The sequence below is a fragment of the Condylura cristata genome, unplaced genomic scaffold (assembly GCF_000260355.1).
Source record: "Condylura cristata isolate star-nosed mole 26May11 unplaced genomic scaffold, ConCri1.0 scaffold00021, whole genome shotgun sequence".
In the NCBI taxonomy this organism is placed as follows: domain Eukaryota; kingdom Metazoa; phylum Chordata; class Mammalia; order Eulipotyphla; family Talpidae; genus Condylura; species Condylura cristata.
Genome location: NW_004567122.1, coordinates 31,242,134 through 31,261,140, shown reverse-complemented (window position 1 = coordinate 31,261,140; position 19,007 = coordinate 31,242,134).

The following is a 19,007-nucleotide window of genomic DNA, read 5'->3' as shown; positions in this document are numbered from 1 at the left end:
TATGTGGTTCAGAATGTCTTAGAACAATATCCATGTAACCTTAGAACATAGCTCTGCATTTGAATTTAAGATTGGATGGAATCAAGGCCCTCCCTGGTGGCACAAGGGGTTAAAGGGCAGCACTATGGAGCTATCCACAACCGCTGCAACAGAAGACAGATGGAGCCCTGACCAGGGAGCTGACCCTCATGGCATAGCTGACCTCCCCTTCCCCCACCTACTGCTCCCCTCACCAGTGGATTTCAGTCAATCTGCCTGTTCTATTCTCACTCTGTCTCTGGTGAATCCTCTTACACCCTGCACCTCTGGCCTGAACCCCAGTTCTTGTATGCATAAATAAATAAATCTTTTTTAAAAATGACTGGAAGGAATTAAGGGGTCACCTCTTTTGGTCTCTTACCTAATCTGAGCAGACTCCCCTAACAGCTACCCACCCGTCCTTCAGTTTGAGGATGCTTCTAGCTAATAGGAGGCCCACAGACCATTAAATGGGACCACAAGAATGTAAGGAACCATGATTTTCACAAACCAATCCGCTTAATGTTGGAGGGAAAGGATGTCCTAGCTAGGGGTTACGCTATGACATTAAGACCTACCATGCCTAAGGTCCACGGTTATAACAATCTGGAGTAGAATGGAAGAGTCACTCAAGGTGGGGTGACTCCATGACAACATCCTTTGTGAAGCATACACTGAATGCACACTCCCTCCCTTGCGTGTGACCTCCACCCACGCTTCTCGCACATGCTAACGGGAATATCCCCTTGCAGGGCACGATGCTGTCACCTACCTGGGACACTTAAGTGCACCCTGTACGTGCCCATGGCCTTACTCCCTCATCCACGCCTTTTGTTTGGGGAACTCTCCTGTGATGGCTACAAGTGCTCAGTACTTTTCAGGAAGTCAGCCCTCAATATATGTTCACTGAAGAGAATCCGATGGTCTAAGAGGGCACTTCTCTTCACTTTCCCCAACTACCTACCATGAAACTATTGCCATTTTCTTGTACTAACACCTACTCATTGGTTGTTACAAGATTTATCCTTGAGACTTCCATGAGATAGAAAAGAAGTGGAAAATTATTACTCCAAGTAAGCAGAGAAGGAAAAAACCCAGAAATAATGGAGAGGGGGAGGCGATACACTGTAGTGAGCTATTTATCTACCCAAATCCATCCTCTCCTTTTCCCACGGTAACAGAATTGAACTATTCTCATTTGTGGCTGTGGATGTGGCTGTGTAGCAGGGTCTACATTTCCAGCCACGATCGCAGCTAGGGATGGCCAGGCAATCACATAAAAAGGTGATACGGCCCATTTCCAGGCCAGGTTCACAAAACTTCGCATATACACTACCGCTTCCAGCCTCTCAGCAGCTGGACCTCACACTTAGCAGCATCCGGCGACCATGCACTCTGTGATAAGGCACAGGGTAACCTTTTTTTAAAACAACTGTGCAGAATAGGCATCTGAAACATTCTCTTCAGACCATTGTGTGAGAGAGAAACAAACATATATATATTAAGCTAATGAATTATTATTGGCTTTTTAGTTATAGCAGTTGAGCAAAGCTTCATGAAAATAGAGTGTACATAAGGAGCTAGTTAAGAGCTTGGACTTCAAAATCAGATTGACTTGATATACACCTCGCTTCCCCTTTGAGCTGGTGACCCTGGGATACTGATGAATATTTCTGAGCCTCAGTTTCCTATCAGTCAACAAGAGGGCTTTCAAACTTCACTAAGACCAAAGATCCCTCTGTCACAGCGATCTCACTACAAATCATGTGCTCGAGAAAATGATGATTGATACTCCAGAACACAAGTACAAGAATATTCATGATGTCCCCAAAGGGGAAATAACCCCAGATCCATTTATAGGGAGTAGAAGTAGAAACTGTGGTATTTCATACAATGAAATGTACAGCAACAAACATCAATTAACCTCAGATATATGAAACAACAGAAATGAATTCCACAGACAAGAGTAAACTAAAAAAAAAAAATAAAATAAAGGATATATATGTATGTGTACAGTGTGATTACATTTACATATACAGTGGTTAAAATATGATTTAGGGTGCATATATGGATAATAAAGCTATAAAGAAAAGCAAGGGAATATTTATTATAGACATATGTAATACTGAGTAATATATTAATATTTTATAGGGGACAGGTACATGTTAAACTGCTCATATATATGTTTTAGACATCTTCTGTGTATATTACATTTCACAAATTTATAAAACTTTAAGGTAAGTTACAGGTAGCCTTATTAAATAAAGTTACAGGTAAATTTAAAGGTAAGTTTATAAAATGCAGTTGGTAGGTTGCATGAGGACAAATGAGTGCATTAAGCATGTAAAGCATTCATTAAATTCCATTGCCTGATGAAGAGTATGGGCTGAACAGAAGTGACTTTTTTCATGTTGAGTAAAAGATTTGGAATCTTGGAGCAGGTTATATAATTAGTCAGTGATAAAATTAAGAAAAGGCCCAACTCAATGGTTGGTGGTGGCTGGCGTCGAAACATTTGGTAGTGGGTGTGGAATGACATATACAGCTGTTGAGATGAGAAACTACATCTGACACCTGCACAGTACAGTAAGCCAATGTTCCCTCAATAGAAAGGGGAAGAAAGTCCCTTGCTGAAATAAAGTCCCTTTTCCACACACACAGGCCTGCTATTTTTAAGATATCCTATACCTAAGTGTAAGTGTGCATAGGGGTTGGGGGGTAGGGAGTGCATAGCAGGGGGGTTCATTGATTTAGGGGTTAGTTGACAGTCATAAGCTTAATACAAAATTTGAAAACTTCCCTCTCCCCTCAGAGAAGACAGAGAGGGGTGAGGGACTCTCGGGAGAACCCCTAGGGCTAGGGTGCCTGGATGAGAGGAGAAAGTTGAGGGAAAAGTTAGCTCTGTGCAGGCCCGGGAGAGAGGCCCAGGCATGAGGCTGCAGTCGGTCCCCAGGATGTCACCTACCCCCTCTTGGCAGCATCGTGCTTCCTGCAGAGTGGATGAGACCTCAGAAGTCAGCACAGGCGACAGTAGGATGGCCTGGGTCCAGTTCAGTGACAGTGAGAGAAGCCATTCTGCTGACTTCATGCTCTCAGGCACCCTGGAGGCAGCCCAGAGTCAGAGCGGCCACCCAGCCAAAAGGCACTGGGATCAGCCAGGAGACCAAGGAAACCTGGCTGGAGTCTTCCAGCAGGAGATGCCAAGAGAGGTGTGCTGGTCCGCACGCCACATGTGAGGGCCTTAGAATGAAACTGATGTGTCCACTCTTGCTCTGAACTCCCTAGGTGTGCCACCCCACAGGGACTCCAGTTTAGAAGACCAGGGAAGGCCTCCTTTCTCAGTAGGAGAAAGGAGCACAGTGATTCACACTAGGGGTTGATATATGTCACTAAGGAGAAGAGGGAGTTTAAACTGGACTCACCGCAGAGGTTGTGGGCTCTTGAGCTAGAAACCCCTTAGGGTTTTCCTCTTCATGCAATTCAGTAATTCAATTCATCCAGTATCCACTGACTATAGGTAATATCCAGGTGCTTTTTCTCAACACTGGAGATATTACAATGACTGAGGAAGACATGGACCCTGTTCTTACGGAGTATAGTCTGGCGGTGGGGAGTGGGGGCGGGGAGAGGAGGGGAAGCAAAGGATAAGTAATTACAACCATGAAGTATGTTATAAAAGGAGAGGCTCAGGGACCAATGGGAGAGGAGCCACAGGAGGTTTAATGCAGTTTAAGTGATGTTTCTCAAAATACGGCCCTACTTCCAACATTAGAAATCTTATATAGACAATTCAAATCTTATATAGACAATTCCTAGGCCTATTACCAGACGGATGGAGTCAGGGACCCTGAAGTTGGGACCAGTAATCTGCTTTTCAAAAAAATTTAAACTAAAATTCACATAGTAAACAATTAACCATTTAAAAGCATATGGTAGCCTTTAGGACATTCCCAATACTGTGCAATCACCTCCATCTAATTCTAAAACATTTGTGTCACACCAAAAAGAAGCCCCATAACTACCCAGCAATAACTCCTCACTCCCCGCACCTCCCATCTCTTGGAAATCCCAGCCTGCTTTCTGTCTTACCTATGTAGGATATTCATACGAATGAAATCACACATCATATGAACATCTGTATCTGCTTTCTTTCACTTAGTATAATGTCTTTGAGACTCATCTGTGTTGCTTCATATATCAGTACTTCATTTCTTCATATTGCTAAACAATTCCATTATGTGGTTATATCAGCCTCCTTTTGTCTGTTCATTCATTGATGGGTATTTAGGCTGTTTGTTCCTTTGAGTTATTGAGAATATTGCACATACAAATTTTTGTCTAAGTATCTGCTTTTAATTCTCTTGGAATATATACCCAGAAGTGGAATTGCTGGGTCATTTGGTAAATCGATGTTTAGCTTTTTACCAGACTGTTTTCCCACAGTTGCTGCACCATTTTATACATCCATCATGAATGTGAGGGTTCCAATGTCACCACATTCATACCAACACCTGTTATTTTTTATATTATGGCTATCCAGTTAAGTATAAAGTGGTATGTCGTTGGGTTTTAATTTCATTTCCCAAATGACTGATGAGGTTAGGTTCTTTTCATGTACTTAATGGTCATTTGTATATCCCCTTTGGAGAAGTGTCTATTCAAGTTCTTTGTCCATGTTTTAACTGGATTATTTGTCTTTTTGTCACTGATTTGTAAGATCCTATATATATCTTTATATATCTGGATATGAGAAACTTTTTGAGTATATAATTTGCAAAGAAAGAAAGTGAAAAGTATCTTTTTACTTTCTTGATGTGTCCTCTGATGTTCAAGTTTGGATTTTGCTGATGTCCAATTTATCTACTTTTTATTTTGTTGCTTTCATTTTTGGTGAAATATTGAAGAAATCATTGACAACCAAGGTCATGGAGATATACCCCTTTATTTTCTCTCAAGAGTTTTAGAGTGCTAGTCCTTACATTTAGGTGTTTGATTCATACTGAGTTAATTTTTTAATATGGTATGAGGTAGGGATCCAAATTCTGTTTATCTCTCTCTCTCTCTGCTTGTGGCTGTCCAGTCGTATCAATACTGTTTGCTGAAGAAAGTATTCTCTTCCTATTGGATGCTTTTGGCACCATAGTTGAAAGTCAACTTAACCATAGATGTATGAGCTTATTTATGGATTTCCAATTCTATTCCATTGATCTGTATGTTTGCTCTTATGCCAGTATCATACTACTTTGATTACTATAACTTTTCAGTAAATTTTCAGATCAGGAAATGTAAGTCTTTCAACTTTGTTGGATTGTTTGGCTACTCCAGCTCCCTTGTGATTCCAGATGCCCAGTAAAATAAATTAATTGTAGTAATATACATACATAAAATATTTTTAAGAGCACAATTAAATATACTCACATTATTGTGCAACCAATCTTAAGAATTTTTTTCTTTCTTGCTCCCTTAACAATTTTTTCATCCTTGATGTAAAAATAAATACAAAAAAAAATAAAATAAGGAAAAAGGCACAAAATGAAGAATGATGCAAAAATAAATTTTAAAAAATAAAGAATTTTTTCCTCTTGCAAAACTAAAACTCATTTTATCTTCCTCCTAGTAATCACCACTCAACTTTCTGTGTGTATTAATATGACCACTCTAGATACTACATATAAATGGAATCATGCAATATTTGTCATTTGTGACTAGCTTATTCCACCTATTACATTGTCCTCAAGGTTCATTCTTATTGTAGCATGTGTCTAAATGTCCTTCTTTTTTAAGGCTGATAAATATTCTATTATACATATATATCAACTTTTGTTTAACATTCACCCACCAATGGACATTTGGATTGCTTCCACATGTTGTTTTTTGTGAATAGTGATGCTATGAAAATGAATTTACGAACATCTGTTTGAGACCCTGTTTTCAGTTCTTTGGGAACTCAAAAGTGGAATCACTGGGTCATATGATAAATCTATTTTTAATTTTTTGAGGAATCACCAGACTATTTTCTATTTTCTAAAGTGACTACTCCTTTGTATATCTCTCAGGAGGGTGCACAGGAGTTCCAATTTCTCCAGTCTGCACCATTTCTTAATTTGTTTTGTCTTTTTGTTTTGATAGTGTGAGGTAATTTCTCATTGTGGCTTTGATTTGCATAGGAATTTTCACTTTTAAATATATTTTCACCTGGAATAATCGTAGATTTTTAGATTTGCAAGACAGTTGCAAAGATAGTACAGAAAGTTCTGGACTATCTTTCAGGTACCCCTAGTGTTATCACGTTACATTACCATGGTACTTTGTAAAAATGGGGAGTGCATTTTGTTACACACATATACACACACACACTCACACACACACTCACACACAGAGAGTGACTCTTACATGCACTGAAATTTGAGTACCACTGAGGGGTCAGGAAAGTCCTTCAGGGAAACACATTTCAGCTGCAACTTGAAAGATCCATATAAGTGAGTAAAAGGAATGAAGTGTGATCCAGGCAGAGGGAACAAATTGTGCCAAAGCCTGGGGGTAATAAAGAACTTGGAACATTAGAGGATAATCATAATGACAATAATAGTAATTTATTGACACTTACCATATGCCAAGCACTGTTAAGCACTTTAAGCCATTATATTACTTAGATTTTCACAAAAATCCTGTAAAGGAGAAAATGTTATCATCTCCTTTTTATAGATGAGGTAACTAAGACTTGAAAGAGAAAAGTAACTTGCCCAAGGCCACCTAGGTATAAAGTGGCAAAGAAAGGATTTGAACTCAAAGCTTTCTTCTCAACTCATTTTATCCCATCTGCTCCATTATTGTTTATGCATCTGCTGGCAACAAAAAGCAAAGCATCAAACAACTGCTTTTCCTTCCTCCTGACCCAGTCTTGCTCTTCTCTTCCTGGAGGGTGACTGGTCAAGGCTCAGAGAAGCTTTCCTCTTCCAAAGCTGGTCCTTAGTGTTATTCTCTTATTGAATTGCAAGTTGAATGAATGAGTAAAAGTATGTAGTATTAGGAACAATTTGCAATTACATACTTAGTCATGTGTCTGTTTGCTTACAGCCTCAGTTTCCTACTAAACCTTCAACCCTTGATGGCAGGGATTCAGATTATTTGGTTCATCGAGTACCAGTAGGTACATGCTAAGTAGTGAAGAAATGAAGAAAGAAAAGGATAACCTTTTTTTTTTTTTTGTATGTTAAAGGAATGATTTTTAATTTTGAGAAACAAGAAAAGCAAAAGGGTTGCTAGATGTCACTTAAGACATTATCCTATATTCCCTCACTCCTGGAAAAAACCTCAAGCTCACTCCTCCAGCTGTCACACCCCATAGAAAGTGTCAGTGGTTTTGATTCTTGGAAAAGCTACAGAAGAGACCATGGAGCTGATCTAAGGAACACTTCCTTCCATCACTGGAAGTTCAAATCCTAAGATGGGGGTAGAAAGAATATCAACAAGAAGAAAACAGAATGCCCCTCCCCCACCAACAGAAAGTTACTGCCTGCAAGAGAAGGAAGCGAGTGACTTCTTAGGCCTTTCCCACTCTTCAGCATAACAATCTAGTGCTAGCAGAGTGACCATGCTTCAGGTAAAGGCATAATTGCTCCTTACCTCCTCAGGCTCCCCCAGTGTTAAATTAGCTTTATGTCAATACAGCATTGGCAGCTGAGATGAATTATTGAAGCTCATTCACTGCAATGGGCCCAGGTTCCACTTGCTCTATAGAATGGAGGTGAATGTGAGCATATTACTTCTGTTTGCCTTATTGCAGTCAGTACATTCTCAGTCTTTGTTAATATGAAAGGACTCAGCCCTGGCCAGTGGATAATCCCACTATCTGCTTCTCATGAGATCAGTAGAGACAGGCAGAGTGAGAAGGGAGGAACACACGACATGTCTCCAACTCCAAACTCAAGGGGCTCTTTGTTATCATGATTTACAGCTATTCAAATACACGCAAGCACATACCACCAACATACACACACACATATATGAAAGAACATTCGCAGTCTCAATAAATGTATATTCACAAGGGACTCAGGAATAAAAATATGGAGGGTGCGGACCTTTTAAATAATGAATTTCTAAATGATAGCAAATTTTAAAGCCTTTTCTCCTCCCCTACCTTCAACATCAAAATTTCCCTAGCAGGACTGGCTAGTTTGTCCCCAAAACTTGGCAGAGATGGATGATCTGAGATGTCCAAGGTCAAGGACATGGAACCCAACTGCTAGAGCTCCTGTGTGCATGTGGCAGGACAGTTTTCCTCCTGTACTCTCTCCCTCAAATCCCCCATGAGTTGGCACATCCCTGGATTTAAAGATATGTTTTTGTTGCTTGGCCAAGGTATCAAAATGGTAAGATACGGCTCTGCACAAAGTTACTCACCTGCACAAACATGCACAGTCACAAACACACCTTCACACTCTCTCTCTCTCACACACACACACACACACACACACACACACACACACTCAAGCAGAATATGTGCCCAGGTAGGCTCCTGGCCACAAACTTTGCTTTAAATGCTGCTAAGAAGAACCTTCGGACCCTATCAGCTGATTACATACCTCTCAAAATCCCACCATTACATATTTATCTCTTTGGGAGTCCCCAGTTAAGAATCAAATACCTCTGATCAAGGCAACATACTATGAAGCTATCATCTAACATTTTGGCAGGAAATCACTCCCCCTGGTAGAGAACTCCCCCAACTTCACTGACGGACTTACATGTTTTTCAGGTCTGATCTGGTCTTCCCTGTCCACTCCCTCTTATCCCAGATGAACAAGGGGAGAGCTTAAGTCTCCCCATTATCTACCCACACTACTCTATCATCTTCCTTGGCTGCTTCTATTATGTCTATAATTAAATGATTATTTGCATGCTTATATGTGTATAGCTTGTGGCCCCAGTAGATTGGTTAGGGGCTGTCTTTCTGTCCTTCACTGTCCCTCAGACACGGCATAGTGCCTGGTACACAGTAGATGTTAACACTTAAATGAAGTTGGAGGGTTCGAGGAAAGGAGAGCAGAAGAGGAAAGGGAGAAAAGTCACAGCCCATGGTTTCAAATTCTCTTGCTCTCTGGTCTCTGAATATCACCAATCTCTTCCTCGCCTGCCAGAGTGGTACCACGTCCCCTTCCCTGGAGCATGTTAAGGTGCCTAATATTTACAGGCTCTGAACCTAAAGAGTGGGTCCTTAGCCCTCTAAGGAAATAATTCACCAGTACTTGGGTATAGTTGAACAAGCAAGGCTTTATTAGAGTCATACATGAGAGAGCCAGTGCTGGAAAGGAGTTAGGAGGGTCCTGAAGGAGTTAGGAGGTACTTAAAGTGTGGGTCCTTAAAGGGAGGTGAAGGACATCAGTGGCACAGCTTGTCGTGGGTTGGGGTATACTTGGGCATGCACAGATGGGTGATACTCCAATTGTGCATGTAGACGCTGGGCCTGCTCCCTCCAGGAAATTGTGAGACAATTTAGTGAGGACCTAACGCTTTTTGCCTAGCATGGCACCTCATGGTCAGTGTGGTGGACCAAGTTGTTTGGACACGTCTTGCCAGTCCATTATTGAGTCTACCTGTTCAAACAGGACTTGGGGTAACTCATCCTACTAGCTCACAGTTTTGTTTTGTTTTGTTTTGTTTTACCAAGAATGTTTCAAATGAAACTTCAAAGAGACAAAACTAATATTAAAGGAAACAGAGACTCATCAGCTGGAGAAAACGGGCTTAAGGGGCTTCCTGGACTGGTCTGGCTCCCTGCTTCTCCAGAATGTGACTAAGAGCTCACTTCTGGAGCAAGCCTCATATGAGGAACTCCCTCTTCTAGATGCTTTCTGCTAATTAAGATGGGAGAGGTTCGTTTCTTAAAACATATGGTTTCAATAATGATAACAAAATACTAACAGCTACCATTTATTGAAAGCTTACTCTATGCCAGGTACTGGGCTAAGCACTTTTCACACGTTTATATATAATCACTTCAAATAATTCTCCAACCATCTTGTGAGTCAAACACATAGTATTCCCATTTTACAGATAAGGGATCAAGCTCAGAGGAAATTAAGTCACTGACCCAAGGTCACACACAGAGGAAACACTTGACCCTGGACAAGATCCTTGAGGTCAAGCTCTTACCCATCAGGATATACTGCATATACCTTTCATTTTAAACTGACCAAGCCAGCCCTCGCCCTACTTTTATACTCATTCAGCAGATATAAATGAACGCCCTTTGTGGACTGGGAATTTATTTGGGATCCTGTTCTCCAGTCTTAGAGTCACCTAGACCTGGTTCCTGATTCCTGGAGTTAGAGATGCCAAAACATCTGGAATTATGGTAAGGAGATACAGACATCTGAAAGGTGCCAGTTTCTCTATGTTCCCTGGTGAAAGTTGCCTAGACTTGGGCCCTCCTGCCTGAGAGATCGGGCTACTATGTCTTTTCTCTTCACACTTCTTACAGTGGTGATCCTGGGGGTTCATTTCTTTTTTTAATAACATAATAGTTTAGTTTTACATCATTTTGTGACTTTTTCCGTCTCAGTTGTAATCCTCGTGGGCTTCCCATCACCAAATCACCCATGTACCATCACCATAGCCTGGGGGTTCATTTTACAATGATGATCTTGAGGCAGCTGCCAGATGAACCACATAGGGCCACATTAACTAAAATCAATGTGAGGGAGGTGCTGCTATTGAGTGTGGGACCTACTTTCACCTGACTGTTGCTGGACCCTGCACTACCGTGTATTCCTTCTCAGGAAATGAGAACTGTATCTGACATGGGGTCATGGTCTCTTCTTCCCCTCCCCCACCCCCAGTGCATTCACTTCCTTTACCTTCACTCTTCCCGTGATTACCAAAGCCTGAGCTTCATAGTCCAAATTAGATCTGAAATCAGTTTAAGACTATTAAGGTCCCAGACTTTATGGGGCTAAAATATGGTTTGTCAAAGACACTTTCTGGTTCGTTCTTTCCAATTGCATTGATCCAGGTGTTATTCTTCTAGTCTGTGATGTCCTAAGGTGGCAGGGTCTAAGTTTGTGCTGAATATGGTCAACAGCGTGCATCGTCCACTCCTACTTTCTTCTAATGTGTTACAAGAGACTAGAAAGCTAGAATCCATTTCCTTGACTTCCTCACAACTAAGTGCACTTGTGTGATGGGAAGGCACAATGGAAGGCAAAGCTTTTTTTTATGCTATTTTGGTCTTTCTTCTGGCAAGCATGATCCTGAGACCTGGGCTTCTCCAGTAACAGCCAGTCCAGCTTCCGGTCTCATCTTCCTAATTGTTAGATAGAAAATCTCTGACAGTGTGTTTTCTAATTCAAATGCCCCAGTGGTGGCCTGTTGAGTCCCCCTCTTTCTAATCATGACATAAGTATTAGCAATTCAGGAGTAGCTTCTAGGAGTCCATTCCAACACTCTTTTCAATGATTTTATAGTCACTTAATTCCCTATATTAAATTCCCTTCAGTTTAAAATACCTAGAGTAATCTCTGTTTCTGTACTGAAGAATAGGCTTTTCCAAAGTGGCCAGAACAGGCTTTTCTCAGTAAGTGTCACCTTGGTATGAGGAACTAAGGCCAATTGAGGGCCTAAGGGCTTCAAGAGAAACTATTACTATTACCTTAAAGAATGAAGATTACCCAGTTTTAGGGTCAGCTCCCCAAGTTAACCTTTCCATTTCTATGTTATGGTAAGGCAAATATCTAAGGATCTGGTTTTGTCCTATGAGTCATTCTCTCCTCATCCTGTGAGCCCCCTCCTCTTTCCTCGATGCCCTGGATCCTGATTCCATTCATTAGCTCAAGAATAAAAACCCATTTACTCTAGAATTGACAGCCATGTAAATTTTCCATACACGTGTAATTAAATTACATATATAATCCCTTCTTTTTCCTTCCTATTAATCTCTCTGATGTTAATTTGTTTGCTCAGGCAGCCCAAGAAGAACCCAGAGAGGTAGGGAAAATTATATCCCCCACCCTTCACTTACAGCACTGAAAGAGTTTTGAAATGAATTCTCAGAGAAACCCGGGGAGGTGGGGAAAGCCAGTATTGTGAAGGATAGGAAGCCAGATACAGAAACAAAAACACATTATCATAAATCAGCTTCTCTTACTGACAGTCAGCAGGCTATACTCTCCTATTCAGAGTATAACACAGATGCAGAGGTAGAACAGGTAGACAGGTGGGTAAACAGGTAGGGAAGACAGAGGAAGACATACCTCAAGGGTTATATGGCTTATACCTAGGGACGAACAGGCAGAGAAGCACACAGTTCAAATGTGGGAGTTTTGAACTTTGCTGTAGGCCCATTGGTGAATATGAATTAATGTATGTATGCCCCCTACAGACACACCCACACACAATATAACCCAGGAGTATCTCTGCTAGTTTGAAAATTCAACCTCTTTATTCACTCTGATGGCCCCAAATGAGATGAAGAATAATAAAGAGGTAAAAGAAACGTGTGTTAGGAGGATAAGCATCAAGGTGAAGTAATAAGATTGCAAAGAAGGAAGAATGAAGTGGGAATAATGAAGGAAGAGCTGAGAGTAGGTGGGATGGTATAATTGGAGTGGAATTAACTTGAAAGGAGGGAAGATGAATGAAGGGGTGTTTGAGGGACAGTTAAGCCAAACCAGCCTCCTCACTCCTGGAGGATTTTATCTCTACAGCACAGTGTCTGGGAAATAGTAGACATTAGAAGAAAGCTAGGGGAGATGCAGGAGGCCGGATCACACAGAATGGGGTATGTGTGTACAAGAACCACTAACATTCATCAAGTAGTACCATGAGCCAGGCACTCTGCTACACACCATACACAGTTATCATTTTTAATCCACACAGGCACTCTCTGTAATTTGCAGTTAGCAAATTATCCCCACTAACTAGATGAAGAAACTGAAGCTCAGCTTCAGTTTAAGCATCTCAAGGGGCAGAGTGGCCCTCCCTGGAGGTGCAATGGGTTAAAGCGCAGCACTACGAAGCTGTCTGCAGCTACTGCAGCACCAGTTCCATCCCCAGTCAGGGAGGTGACCCACCTGGCTTGACAGACCTCTCTGTCTCACCCACTGCTCCCCTCAGCAGTGAATTTCAGTCAATCTGCCTATTGTTCCCCACTGGTGAATTCATTCACCACCCCACCCTCCAACCCCCCCATACCTCTGGCCTATACCCCAGTTTTTATATGCATAAATAAAATCTTAAAAAGAAATAAGTGGCAGGGTGATGGTTTAAATTCTGACTTCAAAAATCGGTGTTTCTTACCTTTACTTTATATGTATTTCCCTTTGCACAAAGAGTAGGTCTATGCTCCCTCTCCCTACACACAAAAGTTTAGAAGGAACCCCATAACCCCAGACCTGGCCTATCAGAAAGGAGAGTGGTAGGAGCAGAGGGGTGGGGGCAGAAGGCAGGGGCCAGGGCATCCCCCTGTCAGGGGAGGAACCATATTAAAGCCTCATCTCAACAACACAAAGAAAAACAATTTGAAACTTAATCATCTCCCAGAATTATGATCCCTCCCCGCAGCAGGGAGCACATTAGCAGAGCTGAGAAATGATAATTCAGCAGCCCCCAACCCAGCAGGGAGGGAAAGAGAGGAGGAGGGAGGAGAGAAAGAGAGGAAAACAGAAACAGGGGCACAGAAAGATAAGGGAGGAAGGAGAGGTAGGGCCTGCTTTATCATGTTTCTTTCTTCTTACAGACTGGGGACAGAATCCCAGGGGAGTGGCCTCTGGTTGTCTTTTCAGTTCTGCTCAGACAGAGTAGGGTTCGATTTGCTCCTTGGGTCAGTTCTGGGCACGGAGGGGTCCCCATGTGTAAGATCACCTAGGTCAGGCGTTGTTTGGTCATAGCATGGGTGGGGAAGAGCTTCCTTTTATCGGTTGTCGCAGGGCATCTAGGCAAACAGCGGCCCTCGTCAGGACCCAAGGTGCTGGACAGCTCCTGGCCCCAGAAAAGATGGTCAGAGTGATCTCAAGTGTTTGGGAGAGGCTTCCCCGCCGCACCAGGGCAGTTCTCACCCTTAGGACATCGCAAAGCCTCCTGGGAACAACTGAGGGAAAGGTCTGGGGTCACTTAAGGGTCCCGCTGAAGATCTGATGGGGACCTGGAAACTGAAGCCCAAGGGCAATTTCACCAGACACATTCCTTTCTTCTGACTCGAGACCCCCTCCAGCCCCACCACCCCCCTCTGGGGACAATGGTGCCTTCACCCCCAGAGATGAATGGGGCCTTTGAGAACTGCACGCCATAGGGTCAGCAGCGGCCACTGGGTCCCTGGGGCTGCCCAGTCTCCAGAGCACAGAGCCACTGGGTTGGGGTAAGTGGGGAGTTCCTGGGGGAGGGAAGGTATACTGTGGCTCAAGTCTTAGAGATGGATGATTCCTGGAAAAGAGATTCATCCTCAGGCAGGTAATTTTTGGTAAGGGATTTTAGGGGGAGAGGGTACCCCCTCCCTGTACCAGAGGTAGAGAGACAGTATGTGCCCCCTCAGGCGTTAGTCAAGAAGCTGCATGAGGACAGAACCTATTTCTCTTTTGCTACCTCCTCTCTCCTCTCTCCCTTCGCCCCTCCTCTCCCCCACCCCCAAATCAAAGTCCCACCCTCTCTTTGAGTAAGCCAATTTTCCTTCTCAGTGCCCAAGTTCCCCTTTCTGGGGCTGTCCCTGAAGTCTGGTCCCTCCTTCCTGCTCCCCTCTCCCTGCCCTTTCCTGCCACACAGACTACCCGGTTTCTATGGAAACAGGCCCAGGAAGAGCTCTGCCAGGAGGCCAAGGCCACTAAGGCTCTGAGGGGGAGGGGGGAATAAGAACTGAAAGTCTGGGGCAGGAGGTAAGTACTAGCTATTCCTAGAAGGGAATGGAAACCTGTTGAGAGAGACTTCTGCTGGGGGGGAGGTGCACATGTGGAAGAGGTACCAGAGATGTAACTGTGTGATGTGACTGGGGCAAAGTTGAGAGGTTCTTGCTGGTTCCACTAGTTCTCAATGCTCCAGATATCTAGACAAACCCCTTCCAGGGGAAATTCATGGGTAAGGCAGGGAGGGAGAGAGGTAGTACTCAGAAGGCAGCCCCTTCCTCCTTCCCTTGAGGCTCTAGTCATCTACCCTCCAGGGGGTGTGCCTGTTTAAGAGAAGGTCCCCCAAGGACCTAGAGGGCTCCCTGAAAATAGAAGGAGAATTTAGAGGGGTGTGAAGTGGGTTGTTGAGGAATGTCTCCTAGGCAGATAGAGCTCAGGGTAGCCAGAGACACAGGAATGTCAGAAAATTGTGTGGCATGCTCTCCACCCCTCCCCTGAAAAGCTGCAGATTTCTACCCTCTGTTCATCCTATCAGGACGTTGGGGTATGAAAAGAAGAAAGTGGAGGTGGCCAAGCAGGGATTGAGAGCAAAAAAAGGCTGAAGAAGCCTAAGGAGGGAGGAGTCAGGCGAGGGGCAGGCGGGGCAGGCGGGTGGGTGGGGGGGGGGGGGGGGTGGGTGGGTGCGTGTGGATGCTTGCAGCTCTGGCAGGTGGGGAGCTGCTTAAATAGGAGACTGCTGCTGGCTCTCAGGTAGAGAGCCCCCAACCCTCAGAACCATACCCTTCCAAAGCTCCCTCCTCAGACCTGCCTCCTGGCAGGGACAGTTGAAAATCTGGGTCCTGCGCGAATGTGTCCTGAGGGTCCCCTGGAAAGGGAACTCCGGGGTTACCAGCAAAGCTTCTTTGGGGACAAGGGGGAGGGGGGCGGGTGAGAAGGGTCCCTTGGGAGCCTGCGGCTTCCAGGACCTGAGCCAGGACCTGAGCCGTTGGCTTTCCCTCAGCCATAGCCCCCAGCACAGCCGTTTTGGTGTTTGCTTATTTTGGTTATTTTTTGATCAGATATTTTGGCACTGTGCACACTGCCTCCTGTTGCCATGGCAGCCGTGACAGGGGCTGAGGCACCGTGAGAAAAATACCAAAATTAATGAGTGAGCGAAAGTGCAGCCGAGAGAAAAACAAGGTTAAAAAAAGAGTTAAAACAGTAATGAAAACAGGCTTCCCAGCTCCACAGCAGAGCAGCTGCTGAAGCCTCCCCAGTGCGGCAGCCCCCGCCCAGCCCTGGGCTCCTCAGGCATCTCCCAGACCTCAAGGCAGAACTCACTCGCCTTGCCTTCCCCCACCCAGCCAGCCACAGATCAGCAACAGCCACTTGGGAACATCCCAAGCACCACAGTAGATCAGCTCCAACAGCATATCAGCTACCATCTCAGGTAGCATCTTGTCTCCCAGAACAGCATCCCAGGGAACAGCTTCTCATCTCCTAGGCTACAGAGTCTGGGCTAAGGCCCCCACAACACGGTGATCCAGCTATGTTACCAGGAAATGGCCTCCCAGCTACAATGGAGCTTCAGAGCTATGTCTGCAGGCATAACAGCATTCCAGCTAGAGTTCTGCACACAGTAACAGCCCAGCCACAAGCCTGGGCAGCAGCATCTTAGCTATAACCAATCCCTGCTACACTGTCATCACAGCTATAGCTTCAGGACCAATAGCATCCCTGCTACAGTCCTGTATACAACAGTAGCTCTGGTCTGATCCCAGGTAACAGCCTGCTTCCCAGGTACAGACTCCTAGCAACAGCCTCTTATCTCCTAGGAACCAGATCCAGCTACAGCCCACCTACGTCATATTAACAGAGAACAGCTCAGCTAGAGCTAGTTCAGGTGTGCCATAGCTTCAGAGTCAATAGCATTTCACTTACAAGCCTCCCCCTTAAAATGCACACAGGAACACACACACACCCTTTGGCAACAGCCTCTGATAAACTGATTGTTGTGGCTATAGCGTCTTAGCACATCAGCCTCAGAGTATTGCAACAGTGTCTCAGCTGAATCAAAGGCAAGAGCTTTTCTGTTACAGTGCCAGGACCTACAAGCCTCCTGGTCCTTGTAGTTACAGCCCATCCCAGGTCTGCATAGACTACAGCAGTGAGGGTCCCAACCACTCCCACACCTAGAATACCCCAAGCTCCAGTCACTGGCTAGTGTGCTGGAATCTCATCAGTTTTAGGAGCCTCCCAGTGTTTTACTTGCCATATCCAGGTCCTCCTCCTGCTTTGGTCCAGAGCCAGGAACTGGCTTCTCTTTCTCAGATACCCCCAACCATCCTCCTCTGAGTCCCCTGCACTCCTGCCAGCCCTCCTTCCCGAGGAAGACAACCACCCCCATATCTACATTGCCCCAGGCTTAGGTTCCTCACAGTCTGGAAGCTGGGATAGGAGAGCATAGGGAGCAAGAAAAAAAGGCACACTGTGGTAATGCCGGATCCCCCTTCTGCTCCTATCACTTGGTGCAGGATTTGGGTTTGATGGTGGCAGAGCAGGGAGGACGAAGGAGAACATCTGGGAGATTAGCATTTCCTGCCCAGCTCTGCGGCTGCCTATCTTGCTCAGCCCTGAGCAAGGGAGGAGAACAGAGGAGCCTTTGAATGGCTCCCAGCAAAAGCAGACCGGGGAGGGTTTGCTGCAGTGGGCAGCAGGCACGCGCTGGGGGCAGGGAGGCTGGGGCAGCTCCTCTGTGGAAGATTTCTTCTTTCTGGGCCGCTGATTCCTTCTTGGAACTGTGCTCAGTGATGAGGAGAGTGTGAGTTTTGCAGGGGACAGAGCAACTTAGAGGACAGGTCCTCCTTCCAGTAGCTTACCCTATCTCCCGTCCTGAGCCCTCCATCTGGGTTCCTGGGACTAAGGGCTGGGGGTGGGAACTAGAGTAAGGCCCCTGCTAAAAGGAAGCCAGGTCGAGGGGGGGTTGCTCTGGGAGAGATGTCAGGAACACCTAGCTTGTCCCTTAGTTGTACAGACATCTCACCCTTTCCTTGAAGAGTTTTAACAACTAGAGAGATCAAGAATGAGAAGGGGAAGAAGCAGGAGGAAGACAAGGGATAGAAGAGTGGTAAGAATGGGAAAACAGAGGAGGACAAGGAGGAGGCAGAGCCTATGGCCAACAGAAACCGGAGTCAGTCATCCCATAGCTGTCCCTTCCACACCCAGCACCAGGCCTCGCCAGGATTAGCCTTCCCCCTTTTCCTGACCCAGGAACACCCTGCCTACCATATAAGTTGGCTAGAGCCAAATTAAAGTATTTGAGAACCTGGGGTACCAACACCAGAACGCAGGAAAGGGAGTTCCCAAATTGCTAAAATACCTCTAGATGGCGCCAGAGAGCCAGAGCTGAGCGGGAGGAACTGAGTATCGGAGTCTGTGAGACACTGCGTGTGACACCGTGTGTGACTCGGTGAGCGTGAGTGTGAGAGGGAGCGTGTGGCACTGCGAGGGCGTGTGACACAGGCCGTGACACTGCACGCATCGCAGGGCAGGGACCCGTGTGACTCTGTGAATGTGTGTGTGTCACTGATAAATGAGGGGGGGGAGCGCAGCTCGATGCTGCTCCGAGACCAGGTGAATTGGGGGGCCTTCAAATAGCCCAAGCTCCAAGCGTAACCTCACTCTTACACTTGTATATCCCCCCATCCCCATTCTAGAGCAGCCTCAGGGTCCCCTTCTCCCCACCCCCAATAGTCTCCACCATAACCCCACCCCCACGACTCGCTGCGGCCACTGAGGCTGACCGCTCTGCGGCTTCGGCCGGGGGGAGGGGAAGACTTCCCCCGAGCGCAGCGGGGCGGACTGCACCGGGTGACGGGAGGGTGTGGGCAGATACCCAGGGAAGAAGGCACTGGGAGAGACTATGCCCTACCTCGACTTCCCGGGGGAGGGGAGGGGTGCAGGGTAAGGGACAGGTGTCTGAATGAGGTTCGAAAGGGACTTCGGGAGGGGTCCCAGAGGGCAACTTGGGTGGGTAAGTGTAAGGTGAAGTGACAGGGAGGGGGACGAACTGTGTTTCCAGACCGCGAGTAGTGGGGAGCTAGTAGGAGGGGGCGTCCTAGCTTGGGGGAACAGTGTTCGGGGTCTCCTCCCAGCGGGACCTGAGCAATCGCGAGCTCC